This window comes from Lissotriton helveticus, chromosome 12 (genome assembly GCF_964261635.1).
Source record: "Lissotriton helveticus chromosome 12, aLisHel1.1, whole genome shotgun sequence".
Taxonomy (NCBI): Eukaryota; Metazoa; Chordata; class Amphibia; order Caudata; family Salamandridae; genus Lissotriton; species Lissotriton helveticus.
Window position 1 is genome coordinate 660733719 of NC_136073.1, and position 18247 is coordinate 660751965.

Genomic DNA, 18247 nt, shown 5'->3' on the forward strand with positions numbered 1-18247 from the left:
GAGTTGTGTGTGTGGGGGTTGTGTGATGGTGGGTCGTGGGTTGTGTGTGTGGGGGTTGTGTGTGTGTGGGTTGTGTGGGGGGGTTTGAGTGTGGGGGGTTGTGTGTGGGGGTGTGCGTGTGGGTGTATGTGGGGTGTGTGTGGGTGTGTGTGTGGTTGTGTGGGAGGGTTGTGTGTGAGGGGTTGTGTGTGGGTTTGTGTGTGGGTAGGGTTGTGTGTGTGGGGGACGTTGTGTGGGTGTGTGGTAGGTTGTGTGTGTGTGGGGGGGTTGTGTGTGTGGGGTTGTGGGTGTGGGTTTGTGTGTGTGGGGTTGTGTGTGGGGTTGTGTGTGTGTGAGGTTGCTTGTGTGTGGTTGTGTGTGTGTGGGGTTGTGTGTGTGGGGTTGTGTGTGGGGGGTTGTGTGTGTGGTGGGTTGTGTGTATGGAGGTTGTGTGGGGGAGTTGTGTGTGGGGTGTGTGGGGGGGTTGTGTGTGTGTGGTTGTGTGTGGGGGGGTTGTGTGTGTGGTGGGTTGTGTGTAGGGAGGTTGTGTGGGGGGGTTGTGTGTGGGGGGTTGTGTGTGTGGTTGTGTGTGGGGGGGTTGTGTGTGTGTGGGGTTGTGTGTGGGGGGGGGTTGTGTGTGTGTGTGTGTGTGTGTGTGTGTGGGGGGGGGTTGTGTGTGTTGGGGGGGGTTTGTGTGTGGGGGCGTTGTGTGTGCCTAGGGTTGTGTGTGTGGAGGGTTGTGTGTGTGGAGGATTGTGTGTGTGGGGGGTGTGGAGGGTTGTGTGTGTGGGGTGGTGTGGGGGGGGTGGGTGGGGGCTGTGTGTGGGGGGGTTGTGTGTGGGGTGTTGTGTGTGGGGGTTGTGTGAGTGTGGGGTTGTGTGTGGGGTGTCGGGAGTCTGGTTGTGTGTGTGGGGTTGTGTGTGTTTGTGGGGGGTTGCATGTGTGTGGTGGGGGGTTGTGTGTGGGTTTGTGTGTGTGGGGGGTTGTGTGTGTGGAGGGTTGTATGTGTGGGGGGCTGTGTTGGGGTGTGGGGGTTGCATGTGTGTGGGGTTGTGTGTGTGTTGGGTTGTGTGTGGGTGTGGTGGGGGTTGTGTGTGGGTGTGTGTGTGGGGAGTCTGGTTGTGTACCGGGGGTGTGTGGGGGGTTGTGTGTGTGGGTGGGGTGTTGTGTGTGGTTGTGTGTGGGGGGGTTGTGTGTGTGTGGAAATGTGTGTGGGGGAAGTGTGTGTGGGGTGGTGTTTGTGTGTAGTGTGTGTGGGGGGCTGTGTTTGTCGGGTTGTGTGTGTGTGTGGGTTTGAGTGTGTATGGGTGTGTGGGGGTTGTGAGTGTGGGGGTGGGTGTGTGTGTGTGGGGGGTTGTGTGTGTGGGTGAGTGTGGGTCGGTTGTGTGTGTGGGGTGTGTTTGGGGGGGTTGTGTGTGTGTGGGGTTGTGTGTGTGTGGGGTTGTGGGCGGGGGTTGTGTAGGTTGGGTTGTGTGTGTGGTGGGTTGTGTGTGTGGTGGGTTGTGTGTGTGTGTGTGGGTTGTTTGTGTGTGGGGTTGTGTGTGTGGGGTTGTGTGTGGGGGGTTGTGTGTGGGGTTGTGTGTGTGGGTGGGTGTGTGGGGTTGTGTGTGTGGGGTTGTGTGTGTGTTTGTGTGTGTGGTAGGTTGTGTGTGTGGGGTTTTGTGTGTGGGGGTTGTGTGTGGGGGGGTTGTGTGTGGGGGGGGTTTGTGTGTGGGGTTGCATGTGTATGGGGGGTTGTGTGTGTGTGGGGTTGTGTGTTGGGTTGTGTGTGTGGGGTTGCATGTGTGTGGGGTTGTGTGCGTGTGGGGGTTGTGAGTGTGGGGGTGGGTGTGTGTGTGTGGGGGGTTGTGTGTGTGGGTGAGTGTGGGTCGGTTGTGTGTGTGGGGTGTGTTTGGGGGGGTTGTGTGTGTGTGGGGTTGTGTGTGTGTGGGGTTGTGGGCGGGGGTTGTGTAGGTTGGGTTGTGTGTGTGGTGGGTTGTGTTTGTGGGGTTGTGTGTGTGGTGGGTTGTGTGTGTGTGGGTTGTTTGTGTGTGGGGTTGTGTGTGTGGGGTTGTGTGTGGGGGGTTGTGTGTGGGGTTGTGTGTGTGGGTGGGTGTGTGGGGTTGTGTGTGTGGGGTTGTGTGTGTGTTTGTGTGTGTGGTAGGTTGTGTGTGTGGGGTTTTGTGTGTGGGGGTTGTGTGTGGGGGGTTGTGTGTGGGGGGGGTTTGTGTGTGGGGTTGCATGTGTATGGGGGGTTGTGTGTGTGTGGGGTTGTGTGTTGGGTTGTGTGTGTGGGGTTGCATGTGTGTGGGGTTGTGTGTGTGTGGGGTTGTGTGTGTGGGGGAGTTGTGTGTATGGGGGGTTGTCTGTGTGTGGGGGGATTGTGTGTGGTGGGGTTGTGTGTGGGGGGTGTGGAGAGGTTATCTGTATGTGTGTGTATGTGGGGTGTGTGTGGGTGTGTGTGTGGGTGTGTGGGGGGTTGTATGTGGGTTTGTGTGTGTGGTTGTGTGTGGGGTTGTGTGTGTGGGGGGTATTGTCTGGAAGGTATTGTGTGGGGGGTTGTGTGGGGGGGTTGTGTGTGTGTGGGGTTGTGTGTGTGGTGGGTTGTGTGTGGGGTTGTGTGTGTGGGGGTGTGTGGGGGTGGGGGTGTGGGTGGGGGTTGTGTGTATGGGGGGTCTCTGTGTGTGTGTGTGTGTGTGTGGGGGGTTGTGTGTGGGGGGTTGTGTGTGTGGAGTTGCATGTGTGTGGGGCTGTGTGTGGGGGGTTGCTTGTGTGTGGGGTGTGTGAGTGGGGGTTGTAAGTGTGAAGGGTTGTGTGTATGGGGGTTCTGGGTGTGTGTGTGGGGTTGTGTGTGGGGGGGTTTGGTTGTGTGTGGGGTTGTGTGTGTGTTGGGTTGAGTGTGGTGGGGTTGTGTGTGTGTGGGGGGTGTGGGGGTCTGGTTGTGTGTGTGTGGGCTTGTGTGTGTGGGGGTGTGTGTGGGGGGTTGCATGTGTGGGTTTGCATGTGTGTGGCATTGGTTGTGTGGGGGGTTGTATGTGTGTTAGGTTGTGTGTGTGTGGGGTTGTGTGTGAGGGGTTGTATGTGTGTGGGATTGTGTGTGGGGGTTCTATGGTGGTGGGTTGTGTGTGGGGGGTTGTGTGTGGGGTTGTGTGTGTGGGTTGTGTGGGGGGGGTTGTGAGTATGGGGGGTTGTGTGTGTGGGTGTGTGTGGGTGAGTGTGGGGGGTTGTGTGTGTGTGTGTGTGTGTGAGTGTGGGGGGTTGTTTGTGTGGGTGTATGTGGGGTATGTGGGGTTGTGTGTTTGGGGGGTTGTGTGTGGGGTTGTGTGTGGGGGGGTGTGGGGGGTTGTGTGTGTGGTAGGTTGTGTGTGTGTGGGATTGTGTGGGTGAGTGGGGTTGTGTGTGGGGGTGTGTGTGTGGGGTGTGTGTGGCGGGTGTGGGTGTTTGTGTTGGGGGTTGTGTGTGTGTGGGGTTGTGTATGTGGGGGTGTGTGAGGTTGTGTGTGGGGGTTGTGTGTGAGTGGGGGGTTGTGTGGGGGGTCTGTGTGTGTGTGTGTGGGGTTGCATGTGGGGTTCTGTGTGTGGGGGGTTGTGTGTGGGGGGTTGTGTGGAGGGGTTGTGTGGGGGGGGTTGTGTGTGGGGGGGTGGGGGGGGGTGGGTGGGGGCTGTGTGTGGGGGGGTTGTGTGTGGGGTGTTGTGTGTGTGGGGGGTTGCCTGTGTGTGGGGTTGCATGTGTGTGGGGTTGCATGTGTGTGGGGGGTTGTGGGGGGTTGTATGTGGGATGGTTGTGTGTGGGGGTTTGTATGTGGGTTTGTGTGTGGGCGGTTGTGTGTGTGGGGTGTGTGTGTGGGGTGTGTGTGGTTGTGTGTGGGGGGGGTTGTGTGTGGGGGGGGTTGTGTGTGGGGGGTATTGTGTGGGGGGGTTGTGTGTGGGGGTTGTATGTGTGTGGGGTTGCGTGTGTGGAGGGTGGTGTGTGTGGGGGTTGTGTGTGTGGGGTTGTGTGTGTGGAGTTGTGTGTGTGGTGGGTTGTGTGTGGGGTTATCTGTGGGGGGGTGTGGTTGTGTGTGTGGGTGGGGGTTGTGTGTGTGTGTGGGGTTGTGTGTGGGGCGTTGTGTGTGGGGGGGTTGTGTTTATGGGGGGTCTGTGCATGTGTGTGGGGGGTTGTGTGTGGGGGGTTGTGTGTGGGGGGTTGCTTGTGTGGGGTTGTGTGTGGGGTGTGTGTGGGTGGGGGTTGTATGTATGGGGGGTCTGGGTGTGTGTGGGGGGTTGTGTGTGTGTTGGGTTGTGTGTGGGAGGTTGTGTGGTAGGGTTGTGTGTGTGGGGGTCTGGTTGTGTGTGTGGGCATGTGTGTGTGTGGTTGTGTGTGTGGGGGGGTTGTGTGTGGGGGGTTGCATGTGTGTGGCGTTGGGTATGTGGGGGGTTGTGTGTGTTGGGTTGTGTGTGTGGGGTTGTGTGTGTGGGGAGCTGTGTGTGTGTGGGTTGTGAGTGTGGGGTGTGGGGGTTGTGTGTGTGGGGGTGTATGTGAGGTGTGTGTGGAGGGGGAGGGTTGTGTGTGTGGGTGTGTGTGTGTGTGTGTGTGTGGGTTGTGTGTGGGTAGGGGGTGTGGGGGGTTGTGTGTGGAGTTGTGTGTGTGGTGGGTTGTGTGTGGGGTTGTCTGTGGGGGGTGTGGATGGGTTGTGTGTGTGTGGTAGGTTGTGTGTGTGCGTGTGGGGTTGTGTGTGTGGGTTTGTGTGTGGGGTTGTGTGTGTGGGGGTTGCATGTGTGTGGGGTTGCATGTGTGTGTTTATGGGGTAGTGTGGGGGGGTTGTGTGTGTGGTAGGTTGTGTGAGTGTGGGGGTTGTGTGTGTGTGGGGTTGTGTGTGTGTAGGGTTGTGTGTGGGGTTGTGTGTGGGGTTGTGTGTGCGTGTGGTTGTGTGTGTGGGAGGGTTATGTGTGTGGGATGTTGTGTGTGTGGGGTGTTGTGTGTGGGGCGGTTGTGTGTGGGGGTGTTGTGTGTGGGGGGTTGTGTGTGTGGGGGGGTTGTGTGTGGGGGGGCTGTGTGTGTGGGGGGGTTGTGTGTGGAGTGTTGTGTGGGGGGTTGTGTATTTGTGGGGTTGTGTGTGTGGAGTGTGTGTGGTGGGTTGTGTGTGTGGGGTTGTCTGTGGGGTGTGTGTGTGGGGTGTGGAGGGGTTGTGTGTGTGGGTGTGTGTGGGGGGTGTGTGTGGGGGGTTATGTATGGGGTTGTGTGAGTGGGGGTTGTGCGTGGGTGGTTGTGTGTGGGTGGGGTTACATGAGTGTGGGGTTGTGTGTGTGGGGGGTTGTACGTGTGGGGGGTTGTGTGTGTGGGGTTGTGTGTGCGTGGTTGTGTGTGAGATTGTGTGTGTGCGGTTGTGTGTTTGTGGGGTTGTGTGTGGTGGGTTGTGTGTGTGGTGGGCTGTGTGTGTGGGGGGTTGTGTGTGTGGGGGGTTGTGTGTGTGGGGGTTGTGTGTGTGTGTGGGGTTGCATGTGGGTGGGGTTGTGAGTGTGTGGGGGTTGTGTGTGTGGGGTTTGTGTGTGGGGGGTTGTGTGTGGGGGGTTGTGTGTGGGGGGGGTTGCGTGTGTGTGGGGTTGTGTGTGTGGGGGGGTTATGGGTGTGTGTGTGGATTGTGTGTATATGGTTGTGTGTGGAGTTGTGTGTGTGGTGGGTTGTGTGTGGGGGTTGTGTGTGTGTATGGGGTTCTGTGTGTGTGGGGATTTGTGTGTGAGGTTGAGTTTATGGGGGGGTCGTGTGTGAGGGGGTTGTCTGTGTGGGGTGTGGGTGTGGAGGTGGTGTGTGTGGGGAGGTGTGTGTGGGGGGTTGTGTGTGGGGGGTTGTGTGTGTGGGGGGTTGTGTGTGTGTATGGGGTTCTGTGTGTGTGGGCTTGTGTGTGTGGGATTGAGTGGGGAAGTTAATGGTGAGGGAAAGGGGAGAGAAAGGAAGGGGTGGAGCGGGAAAAGGAGAGATAAGAGTACTGGGTGGGACCGGAATGGATGGAATTAGAAGGGAAGGGGGAGTGACAGAAGGGAAGAGGATTGAAGAGGTAAAGAAGAGAGAGAAATGGAAAGAATGAAGAAGGGTATAGGAATTAAGGCAGAGAAGGGGAAAGGGGGAGAGAAGGAAATAGAAGGAAGAGGGGAGGGGAGGTGTAGTGGGAGGCTGATCCTAAGGGGAGGGAAAGCAGAAAGGAGAGTAGAAAGAAGGGATGGAGAAGAGAATGGAAGTTGAGGGGAAGTGGAGGGAGAAGGGCATGGGTGGAGAGGGGAGAAGGAGAGCTAAGAGAGTGCGGGTCGGGACCGGTATAGATGGAATGGGGGGGGTGGCAGAAGGGGAGAGGATTGAAGAGTAATGGAGGGAAAGGGAAATTAAAAGGGGGAGAAGGGGACAGGAGAGGAGAGATAGGAATGTAAGGTAGAGGAGGAAAAAAGGGAAAGGGAGAGGGAAGGGAATTGAATTTGATCAGAAGGGAAGGGAAGTTTCAAGTCAGTATCAAGCCAGTATCAAGTCAGTATCAAGTCAGTATCAAGCCAGTATCAAGTCAGTATCAAGCCAGTATCAAGTCAGTATCAAGTTCGTTTCAAGTTCGGTTTCGGTTTGGTATCAAGTTTGGTTTCAGTTCGGTTTCAAGTTCGGTTTTCGTTCGGTTTATATACTCACCTTGTCTCTTTTGACCCGACCCTGGCTGCTTCGGCCTCTCTCGGGTCTCGGCTCCGTCCGCCAGCAGTGGTCCTCTCCGTCTGGTGCTCATGAGTGCAATGCTGGGGTTGCCTGGTTACTAGCTTTTTATACCACGGACACGTCACAATAGAGACTTTTCAACGTGTCATCGGGCATCACTGGTTTATGGGTGATGACAGGTGTTGCAGTGTAAGGGGGGGGGGAGCAGCCGAGACACGACTTTAATTCCATTTCATAAAAATAAAAAAATAAAACCTATTTAGTCACAGAATGATCCTGATGAACCTCAAAGACGACCCCAGCCTGCCCGATCTTCTCCCCCCTCAGCGGCCTCTCCTCGTCTCTGCTGCGGCGGAGGCCTCCCCTCTGCACTTAGACTGGCCCTCGTGACATCACAGCGGAGGGCCTGGCACGTCACAGGTGTTCCATTCACAGGAGTCGGCTGCAGGTGATAGCCTGGACCTCGTGACATCACAGTGCAGGGCCTGGCACGTCACAGGTGTTCCATTCACGTGATTCTGCTGCTGATGCTATCCTGGACCTCGTGACATCACAGTGGAGGGCCTGGCACGTCACAGGTGTTCCATTCACAGGATTCGGCTGCAGGTGATAGCCTGGACCTCGTGACATCACAGTGGAGGGCCTGGCACGTCACAGGTGTTCCATTCACAGGATTCTGCTGGTGCTGCTGAAGGCGCGGGCCTCCGGCTGATTGACACATCTTGCTTGCACACTCACATCCATACAAGCACGTGTGAAGACACTCACACAGGGGTGTCATACACTAGTATTTATTCACTTTAACACAAGAGCCGAATTAGGGCCGCTCTTCACCCAATCACATCCAGGAGCAGTTGCTGCGTCTCTGCTGATAGGTGGGTCTGGCCTCGGGGAGGGTACCCCATTCACAGTAGGAGCTCTCATTCATCACCAGGCTCGAAACGGGCTCACTGCTGAGAGATGTAGAACAATCTTTACTGTGCGTCGCTCCGGGGTGCTTCTACTTTTCCTGTGAGCCTCCATAGCTGCCAAGTTCCCGAGGTCATTGTGTGATGTGCTGCTCCAGGCCAGGTTTTTTCCTCTGAATTATGGGACATGTAGTTCTGTTATATAATGAAACTACTACAAGTCCCAGAATTCAAGGAAAAACCGTGGACTGGAGCAGCACATCACGGATGGACCTGGAAGACTTGGCAGGGCTACGAGAAACCTGTGCTCAGGTGTGCGGGATGTACACAGCGCCCCCTGTAAATACTGGCCAGATATACCGAGGATCACAGGAGTGGCAGCAGGTGCGCGAGGCTACAGGGCTTTGGCGTCGCAGAGGTGTCCGTGAACCTGTGGCTGCTATGTATAGGAGGGGGGGCTGAGATGTCTGACCTTTGAGGCCACGGTGTCAGCGCTGGGTCTCTTCATGTCAGGCTGTAGCGGCCCCTTTGAAGGCACAGAGGGAAGTAAATGAGCCACAAACCATCGAAGCAGCACCGGGAAGAATGCACCCCCCACCCCCCACGGGACCCACGCACCTCATCTCATGACAACATTCATGTAAACAGCTTTCGGATTCATCAAGAAATATGGGCTCTGTGATTTACCAGATCTACAACTCACACGGCGCTCTACCTGCCCTCACCGCCAGAGGCGCAACTAAGCCAAATTTCGGTGAGGAGGGGGGGAGGAAATAAACAAATTCGGGGGGGGGGGGGTTAATCCACTAATAGGCAGAGTGGAGAAGCAGGAGCTCTAAGAAGGGGTGAAAACACACAAAACCTCGTTAACAAGCAAATGGTCTTTTAAAGACCTGTGAAGAACTGGGGTACAGGACGCCAGACCAGCCAGCCCACAGCAGCTCAAAAACTGTCTGTGTGTGTGTCCCAGAAGCTGTCTCAGCCCAGGCTGACACACACAGGGAAGGGGGGGGCAGAAGCTCTATGAACCCAATGGGCGTTGCGCGCCTGGCCAGACCCCATCCTGCCTTCACACACTGTTAGCCCTCTCCTCCAGCCTGCACCCTCACATAGGCCCTTCTCCAGCCTGCACCCCCTCACAGGCCCTCCTCCAGCCTGCACCCCCACAGCGGCCCTCCTCCAGCCTGCACCCCCTCACGGGCCCTCCTCCAGCCCGCACCCCCTCGCAGGCCCTCCTCCAGCCCGCACCCTCTCACGGGCCCTCCTCCAGCCTGCACCCCCACACAGGGCCTCCTTCAGCCTGCACCCCCTCGCAGGCCCTCCTCCAGCCCGCACCCCCTCACGGGCCCTCCTCCAGCCTGCGCCCCTTCACGGGCCCTCCTCCAGCCTGCACCCCCTCACAGACCCTCCTCCAGCCTGCGCCCCCTCACGGGCCCTCCTCCAGCCCACACCCCCTCACGGGCCCTCCTCCAGCCTGCACCCCACACATGGCCTCATCAAGCCTGCACCCCCTCACAGACCCTCCTCCAGCCTGCACCCCACACAGGGCCTCCTCCAGCCTGCACCCCCTCACAGACCCTCCTCCAGCCTGCACCCCCACACAGGGCCTCCTTCAGCCTGCACCCCCTCACAGACCCTCCTCCAGCCTGCACCCCCACACAGGACCTCCTCTAGCCTGCACCCCTCATAGGCCCTCCTCCAGCCCGCGCCCCTCACGGGCCCTCCTCCAGCCTGCACCCCCAGACAGGGCCTCCTCCAGCCTGCACCCCTCACAGGCCCGCCTCCAGCCTGCACCCCTCACGGGCCCTCCTCCAGCCTGCACCCCCTCACGGGCCCTCCTCCAGCCTGCACCCCCTCACGGGCCCTCCTCCAGCCTGCACCCCCAGACAGGGCCTCCTCCAGCCTGCACCCCTCACAGGCCCGCCTCCAGCCTGCACCCCTCACGGGCCCTCCTCCAGCCTGCACCCCCTCACGGGCCCTCCTCCAGCCTGCACCCCCTCACGGGCCCTACTCCAGCCTGCACCCCCTCACAGGCTCTACTCCAGCCTGCACTCCCACACAGGGCCTCCTCCAGCCTGCACTCCCTCACAGGCCCTCCTCGAGCCTGCACCCCTCACAGGCCCTCCTCCAGCCTGCACCCCTCACGGGCCCTACTCCAGCCTGCACCCCCTCACGGGCCCTCCTCAAGCCATATCCCACACCTCATGGGAATAGCGGCCCAAGAGACATGTGGTGTTCACCGACCTCAGCCCTAAGCTGGCCAAAGAGAACAACCGATTGCAGAACTGCTCCAGCTTCTTAGAGTCCTTATCCTGTTGAGCCGTGGAAAAGGCACTCTGGGATCTCGAAGCTTGGATGACCAGGCTCTCGGGTGTAGGATGAGTGGTCAGAAAAGCAGGGTCACGCGGCGCCAAGCGATGACGCCTGGCAACGTTCTTATCCACAGAGGCCCCTGTGGCCGGACGTGACCAAGTGCCCAACAAGATGTCAGTGAGGGCATCATTAAATGGCAGCAGGGGCTCCAACGAAGTGAACGCCGTCTGGAGCACCTCAGTGAGGAGATTAGTTTTGAGGGCCACCGTAGGGAGATCAAGGTGGAGGACCTCAGCAGCCTGACTGAGCACCATCGTATAAGAGGCGTCCTCCTCCATGGTAGGCGGGGGAGAGGCAAACCCCGGGTCAGAAGAGACATCAAGGTTGCGGCGTCCTTTAAGTCGTCCGCCCAGTCCTGCTCAGAGTCACACTGACGAGCAAGAGGGCCCTGGACCGGAAACAAGCATCCTGGGACCGGTTTCTGGCTAATCAGCCAGACTAGCTTGAATCCAGTGGCAAAGTGAGCAAGGGACCCACGTCTGGGCATGGCTTGGCAGCTTGAGCTGGACTGTTCCCATGAGGCACAGACTCCGATTGACTAGCATATGGCCATGTCTGAACTGGGGTGGCGGAGTGAGCTAAAGAATGATGATGGATTAAACCCAGATCAGTTGACTGGGGTGAGTGTTTGCATTGCTCAAATGCTCCGTCCATCATCCACTTTGGTTTTGCTTCAAACAAGAGGCAGCATGCTTTCAAACATGAGGCAGCATGTCTTCAAACATGAGGCTGCATGTCTTCAAACATGAGGCTGCATGCCTTCACACATGAGGCTGCATGCCTTCATACGAGACTGGATGCCTTCACCCGAGACTGGATGCCTTCACACATGAGGCAGCATGCCTTCACCCGAGACTGGATGCCTTCACCCGAGGCTGGATGCCTTCACACATGAGACTGCATGCCTTCAAACATGAGACTGCATGCCTTCACCCGAGACTGGATGCCTTCAAACAGGAGACTGGATGCCTTCAAACATGAGGCTGCATGCCTTCACACAAGACTGGATGCCTTCACACATGAGACTGCATGCCTTCAAACATGAGACTGCATGCCTTCACCCGAGACTGGATGCCTTCAAACTGGAGACTGGATGCCTTCTAACATGAGGCTGCATGCCTTCAAACATGAGACTGCATGCCTTCAAACATGAGGCTGCATGCCTTCACACAAGACTGGATGCTTTCACACATGAGACTGCATGCCTTCAAACATGAGACTGCATGCCTTCAAACATGAGACTGCATGCCTTCACCCGAGAATGGATGCCTTCAATCAGGAGACTGGATGCCTTCAAACATGAGGCTGCATGCCTTCAAACATGAGGCTGCATGCCTTCAAACATGAGGCTGCATGCCTTCACACACGAGGCTGCATGCCTTCAAACATGAGATTGCATGCCTTCAAACATGAGACTGCATGCCTTCACCTGAGACTGGATGCCTTCAAACATGAGGCTGCATGCCTTCACACATTACACTGCATGCCTTCAAACAAGAGGCTGCATGCCTTCACACGAGACTGGATGCCTTCACACATGAGACTGCATGCCTTCAAACATGAGACTGCATGCCTTCACCCGAGACTGGATGCCTTCAAACAGGAGAATGGATGCCTTCAAACATGAGGCTGCATGCCTTCAAACATGAGGCTGCATGCCTTCACACGAGACTGGATGCCTTCACACATGAAACTGCATGCCTTCAAACATGAGACTGCATGCCTTCACCCGAGACTGGATGCCTTCACACGAGACTGGATGCCTTCACACATGAGACTGCTTGCCTTCAAACATGAGGCTGCATGCCTTCACACGAGACTGGATGCCTTCACACGAGACTGGATGCCTTCACACATGAGACTGCATGCCTTCAAACATGAGACTGCATGCCTTCACCTGAAACTGGATGCCTTCAAACAGGAGACTGGATGCCTTCAAACACGAGGCTGCATGCCTTCACACATGAGGCTGCATGCCTTCAAACATGAGGCTGCATGCCTTCAAACATGAGGCTGCATGCCTTCAAACATGAGGCAGCATGCCTTCAAACATGAGACTGGATGCCTTCAAACATGAGGCTGCATGCTTTCACACGAGACTGGATGCCTTCAAACATGAGACTGGATGCCTTCAACCATGAGACTGCATGCCTTCACACACGAGGCTGCATGCCTTCAAAAATGAGGCTGCATGCCTTCACACATGAGGCTGCATGCCTTCACACACGAGGCTGCATGCCTTCAAAAATGAGGCTGCATGCCTTCACACATGAGGCTGCATGCCTTTAAACATGAGGCTGCATACCTTCAAACATGAGGCAGCATGCCTTCTCACATGAGACTGCATGCCTTCACCCGAGACGGGATGCCTTCAAACATGAGACTGGATGCCTTCAACCATGAGACTGCATGCCTTCACACACGAGGCTGCATGCCTTCAAAAATGAGACTGCATGCCTTCACACATGAGGCTGCATGCCTTTAAACATGAGGCTGCATGCCTTCACACACGAGGCTGCATGCCTTCACACATGAGGCTGCATGCCTTCACACACGAGGCTGCATGTCTTCACACATGAGGCTGCATGCCTTCAAACATGAGGCTGCATGCTTTCAGGCTTTGCACTGCACACCCTCGGAAAGGAAGATTGCACCCCCCCAAGCAAGAGATAGCATCCCTCTAATAATGAGTCTGAAGCCATGTAACTGAGGGATTGCTTCCCCTCCAAACAAGAGACCGCATCCCTTTAAGCTTCAGACTGCACTGAACCCATTCAAACACAAGATTGCATTATCTCAAGCCCGAGACTGCTTCCATCCACGTGTGAGACTGCTCCCATCCACGCTTGAGGCTGCACTAAAAGCACCAGTTTATCCATCCAAGCATGAGATTGACCCATCCAAGCAAGAGACTGCACCCATCCAAGCAAGAGACTGCACCCATCCAAGCATGAGACTGCATCCATCCAAGCAAGAGACTGCACCCATCCAAGCATGAGACGGCACCCATCCAAGCATGAGACTGCATTGATCCAAGCAAGAGAGTGAATCCATCCAAGCATGAGAGTGCATAAATCAAAGCATGAGACTGCATACTTCCGAGTAATAGAGTGCATCTATCCGAGCAAGAGATTGCATATATCTGAGCATGAGAATGCATTCATCCGAGCATAAGAGTGGGGGGCGTGGCCGGCCTCGGAAGTTGGCATACGCCTAACTGTACAGTTCCCCGGCTGGGGCCGGAATAATCCCTTCCATCCCCAATTGAACACTGCACATCCGCTAGAATTCTGCCTAATACCTCAGCCGCAGGCGCGGCAGCTACCGTCTGCAGTGTCCTGCAACACCTGGAAGGGCTTGTCCCCCAAGAACGGATCGGATCTGAAATCGGGCCTACGCACTTAACAAAGCCCCTAGCCCAAGCATAGGGGCAGCAACATTGCTCTACCCTAAATGAGGCGTGTGACTGCCTGAGTGCCCGACCGACTGCTCGGTGAGCCCGAGGTAGGCGGTTTTGGCGGTGGAGGCCGCATGAAATAAAGAGCTGTAGCGGCCACCGGCTGTGGTGGAGGACGGCCCAGAGGCAGACTAGGGAGTGGCGTACTGGGAGGCCGTCACAGACACCCGAGTCTCACGGAGCAGCCAGAGTAAGAATTGGGAAGCGGTACGGGTGGAATGTCCTATTACTTACCGGTAATCTTCATTACTCCTGGTCCCGTTGTCCTCGTCCCCTTCATAACAATTGAGATAGTCCCATCTCCTGCACAGAAAAAACCTATCCCTCCCTCTGGGAGTACATAAGCGTAAAGGTCCCAACATTCCTCCTGGCAATACCAAGCCCAGATGAAGGCTGGCAAGTCAGGGAGGGAGGGAGGGAAGCCATGAAGGGGACGAGTGTGAGAAGTTGGCCTGGTATATGATGTTCACTATTCTAGTGAGCACCTTGCACCAGTCCAAACAACCCTTATGGCGATGGTTGTAAAGTCAACCTTATAGACCAGCTATCCTAGTGGTAGCATGGACAAAAGCAGTCTTAGGCTAAAACTTCAGAGAGCATGTGAAGCAAGCTGTTTTACCATATGTAACCCCTTGAATACCAAATAGAAGGACACCACACAGGTTATATATAAAAGATATATGTATTTATTATAAACACAACCCCTCTGAACTCTTTATGAGGTCAGAGGCTAAAGCACATAACAAGTTACTCAATTATCATACAATAAGTTGCACAATATACAGTAGAGCCCTAGGGGCACGTAAAACCATATACTAAAATAGTGGTATAAGAACCACGTCACGAACACAGGATAGGCCTAGGGAATCGCTGGGACTATGCTGAGCTAACAAGAGTTAGGGAGCAGGAGGCCCACGAGATGCGCGTGCAGTGTCCATTCACACACGCGAGTTACCATAGGGAAACAATAGGAACGTAAGAGTTAGAAACTAGTTCTTTTAGGACACTTCCAGATGTACTAGGAGAAAGCCACTGAAAACTAGGACACTAGGATAGTCAATACCTACAGGAGCACCGGAGTGCCCGCGTTACCTCACCCACAGGAGCCGGGTGCATAGGTGTCAAGTTGTGTCCGGTTTTGTCGCTGATTCCTATGGAGACCTGTAAAAAGATGCTGCAGGCGACCAGGAGGGAAGTGTCCGGTTGGATCCAAGGGCGGATCGAGGATGAAGAGTACCTGACAGCAGAGGGGACAGAGTCTGGGTCACTAGCCAGTGACCAGGAAGGAACCAGGAAGGAACCAGGCGATGTCGCGAAGCAATCAGGTGATTTCGTGAAGGTTGACTCTGCAGCCGCGTGGACCAGGAGGCGTCAACGACAACCAGCAGCTGGATACTGACTGTCCCACAAAGGATCTCGCTGTTGGCGGCATCGGCTTCCGGATTGGAGTCAACAGGCCTTAGCAAATGCAAGCCACGCAGGAATTGAATATTCGCTTCGAGTTAGACCAGCAAGGTCTAGGGCGCTTCTCCTTTGCAGGGAAGCAGGGGCCCACCTAGAGCAACCAGGCAGGTGGTTCAGATTCGAAGGTTCATCGTCACAGAGGCCACTAGCCAACGGGCAAGTAACCGGACAGACGAGTCGAGCACAAAAACACCAGCAGGCCCCACGCGGCACTCGTGGAGTGTGGAGGGCTGTGCGTCGGTGCAGAAGGTGCTCGGGGCTGGGGCTTCTCAATCCCCAATGCACAACTTCGAGGGTGCCTCAGAAGCTGCACAAGTAGCAAAGAGCAGGTTATTCAAGATGGCCGGTCCCACGTCTCTCGTCGCATCCACGGGTCTCAGCTTTGCTGTGGCTGTGGATCGGGGTCAAAGAAGCCTGGAAGTCAGGCTCTCGTCTGACTCTGTGCTCGGGCTCCGGCAGGAGCGTTGACAAAGTAAACTGCAGTTCGCTGGATGGTGCCTGTTTGCACAGGGTGGTCACTCCTTGACCACAAGGGAGATTCTCCAGTCTTCTAGTTGCAATAGAATGTCGAAGGTCCAGAGTTTCGTTTCAAGTTTCAGTTCAGGATAAATCTAAAGTCTCTTGACTCAGCTCCTACCTATATACTAATCTGAGGGGCTGGATTACCTGCAAGGTCCCTCCTATGGGTGGGACCAGGGAAGGGGGTGGTTACACCCCTTTCCCTATGTCCAGTTTCGCACCAGAGCTGGGGCTGGAGTGCCCCAGCAACCGGTTTGAACCGGACTATGCATGGGACACCTTGTGTGCCCCAGGCAGTGTCTCATTTCATTCAGCCCTCCCTGCCCCAATACACTATGGCCTGTCTGGCGTGGTGCAGGCACCTCCCAAGACAGGAAACCTATTGTCCAAGCCTCCCTCGCTGGAACGACTCCCAGCAGCAGGAGGTCAGACTTGTGTCTGTGGCAGCAGCATCCATTTTGTGATGCTGAGGCTCTGGTTAACTTTAACCGGGATTAACAGGAACCACATGGATTCTCCCTCTAGAAGGGTGGAATGCTACCCCCGTCGCCAGAACTGGCGAGGGGGTAGTATTCCAAAGCGTATGACACCTTACACAACATGTTTTGATAAAGCCAAACCAGAGTTAGCATTTAACCGCGAGGATCATAATGCACTTAAGAGTATATGGTATGGCTATATCATAGAACAGCTATAAGGACATGGTTCCGAAAGCTGCAGACAGGATCAGCTCATGCTAGAGCCTCATCTCACATAAAACCAAGCACTCTGCCTTCAGGATTGTTAAGGCCTGCCATAGGAGTGACTTATAGGTATATATGTGTCTATATATAACAGTAGGTATAGGAATACTATACCTAAGCAAGGGGTGATTACACAACCTTGCCCCAACTGAGTGATCAGCCAGTTGTGTCAATTTGGATGGCCAGCCAGGGGTGGCATAATGCATGCTGCAGCCCCTGGTAGGCCTTGGATGCACCTATGCCCCGGGTACCTATGGTACACTATACAGGGGGTCACAAGGTGACCAAATATCCAATTGGAGATCACCTAAAGTACATGGAGTCCATTTTACAGTGAGAGCAGATAGCCTTTAGCCCTGATTAGCAGGATCCCAGGCCAACAAAGTCTAAAACCAGCTAAACACTAGGCAAAAAGTTGGGGGTAACCATAGTCAGATATCCATCCTCCTACAACGAGGACAACGGGACCAGGAGTAATGAAGATTGCTGGTAAGGGATAGGACATTAAACCCAGGTCCCTCTAGTCCTCGTCCCCTTCATAACAATTGAGAATACCCAAGCAGAAGCCGGCCATCATCAATAATAAACCACCAAAACCAACCAAAATGCAAAAAGGTCAGGGATTTATTGAACAGCAAGCACAAGAAATTTAGGAGCACACAGCATTCAGTACACCCAAACCAAATTTAACATCATCCCCCAACAAATTCTGAAGGCGATAATGCCGAATAAAGGTATTAGAGGACGCCCAAGTGGTCGCCCGACAGATCTCAGAAAGAGGGACACAACCAACCTAAGCCCAGGAGGCTGCCATCCCACGGGTAGACCTCCCCTGAACCCCAGAAGGAGGAGGAGACCCAGAAAGAGAGTAAGTCAAAGCAATGACCTGCTTCCGCCAGCGACCAATGGAGGCAGAAGATTAACTCCCTCGAGAGGAAACACCTAAAGAAACAAAAAGGGACTCAGATTTTCGAAAACCTGCAGTGCGGTCCATGTAGATATGCAACGCCCTTCACACATCAAACAAAGAGCAAGGAGGATCCCCTGGTGAGTCCAGAGCAGACCCCAATGCAGGCAATACCAACTCCCAATGAAACTGGGAGGAAACTTTCGGAACAAAAGCGGAATCCAAACGAAGAACTACCCTATCCTCAGAAAAGGACAGAAAAGGCTCCTCAAGGCCCCCAACTCCCCAGGCGACGGGCACAAGTAATAGACACAAGAAAGACCACATTGAGAGTCACAAACTTAATGTCCACCTCCGACAGAGGCTCAAACGGAGGGGACACCAAAGCCCTAAGAACTAAGGGAAGATCCCACAAAGGAAAAGAAGGACCCACCACCGGACGAGACAGAGAAAAACTCTGAAGGAGATGCGAAACCAAATCCTCAACGTCAGACAAATTCCCCCAAGGGGCACAAAAAGCCCGAACAGCAGCCCACTGAGCTCTCAAAGTGGAAACTACCAAACCCTTCTCAAAACCCTCCCAAAGGAACAGCAGCACCACCTGCAAAGAGCACGCCAAAGGGGACAAATCCAGAGCCATACACCAACGACGAAAATTACACCAATGACGGTCATATGATTTGAGTGTAGACGGGCGAAGGGAACCCTGAAGAGCCACAGGTAAATGCTCAGGGAAACCCCTCCGACGACAGCCCTGCCTTTCACCTTCCACACCGACAGACACAACCTCAGAAGAGACAGCGACGGAGCAGACCGCAGGGGGGAAGGAGATAGTGGAAGAAACTAGGGACCTGCACAGCCAACAACCGTAGAGTTGGAAACCAAGACCTCCGAGGCCAAAACATAACCACAACTACCACCACCCGATCCTCCCGACACAGGAGGGCCAAAAACCGGGGAATCAGCTCCAGAGGAGGGAAGGCATAGAGAAGCCTGGACGGCCAGGGAATCCTCAGGGCATCCCCCCCTCAGCAACCCTCCAGAGGACCCCAAGAGCAGAACCGGGGCAGCTGGGCATTGAGCCGGAAAGCAAAGAGGTTGAGAAAGGGAAGTTCAAACCTCCTGCACACAAGACGAAAAGCAACAGGAGTTAAGAGACAACTCAGGGGAGGTGGGAAAACAACGGCTCAGGGCATCCGCCACTCCGTTGTCCACACCCGAATATGAACAGCAGACAGAGACAACAGAC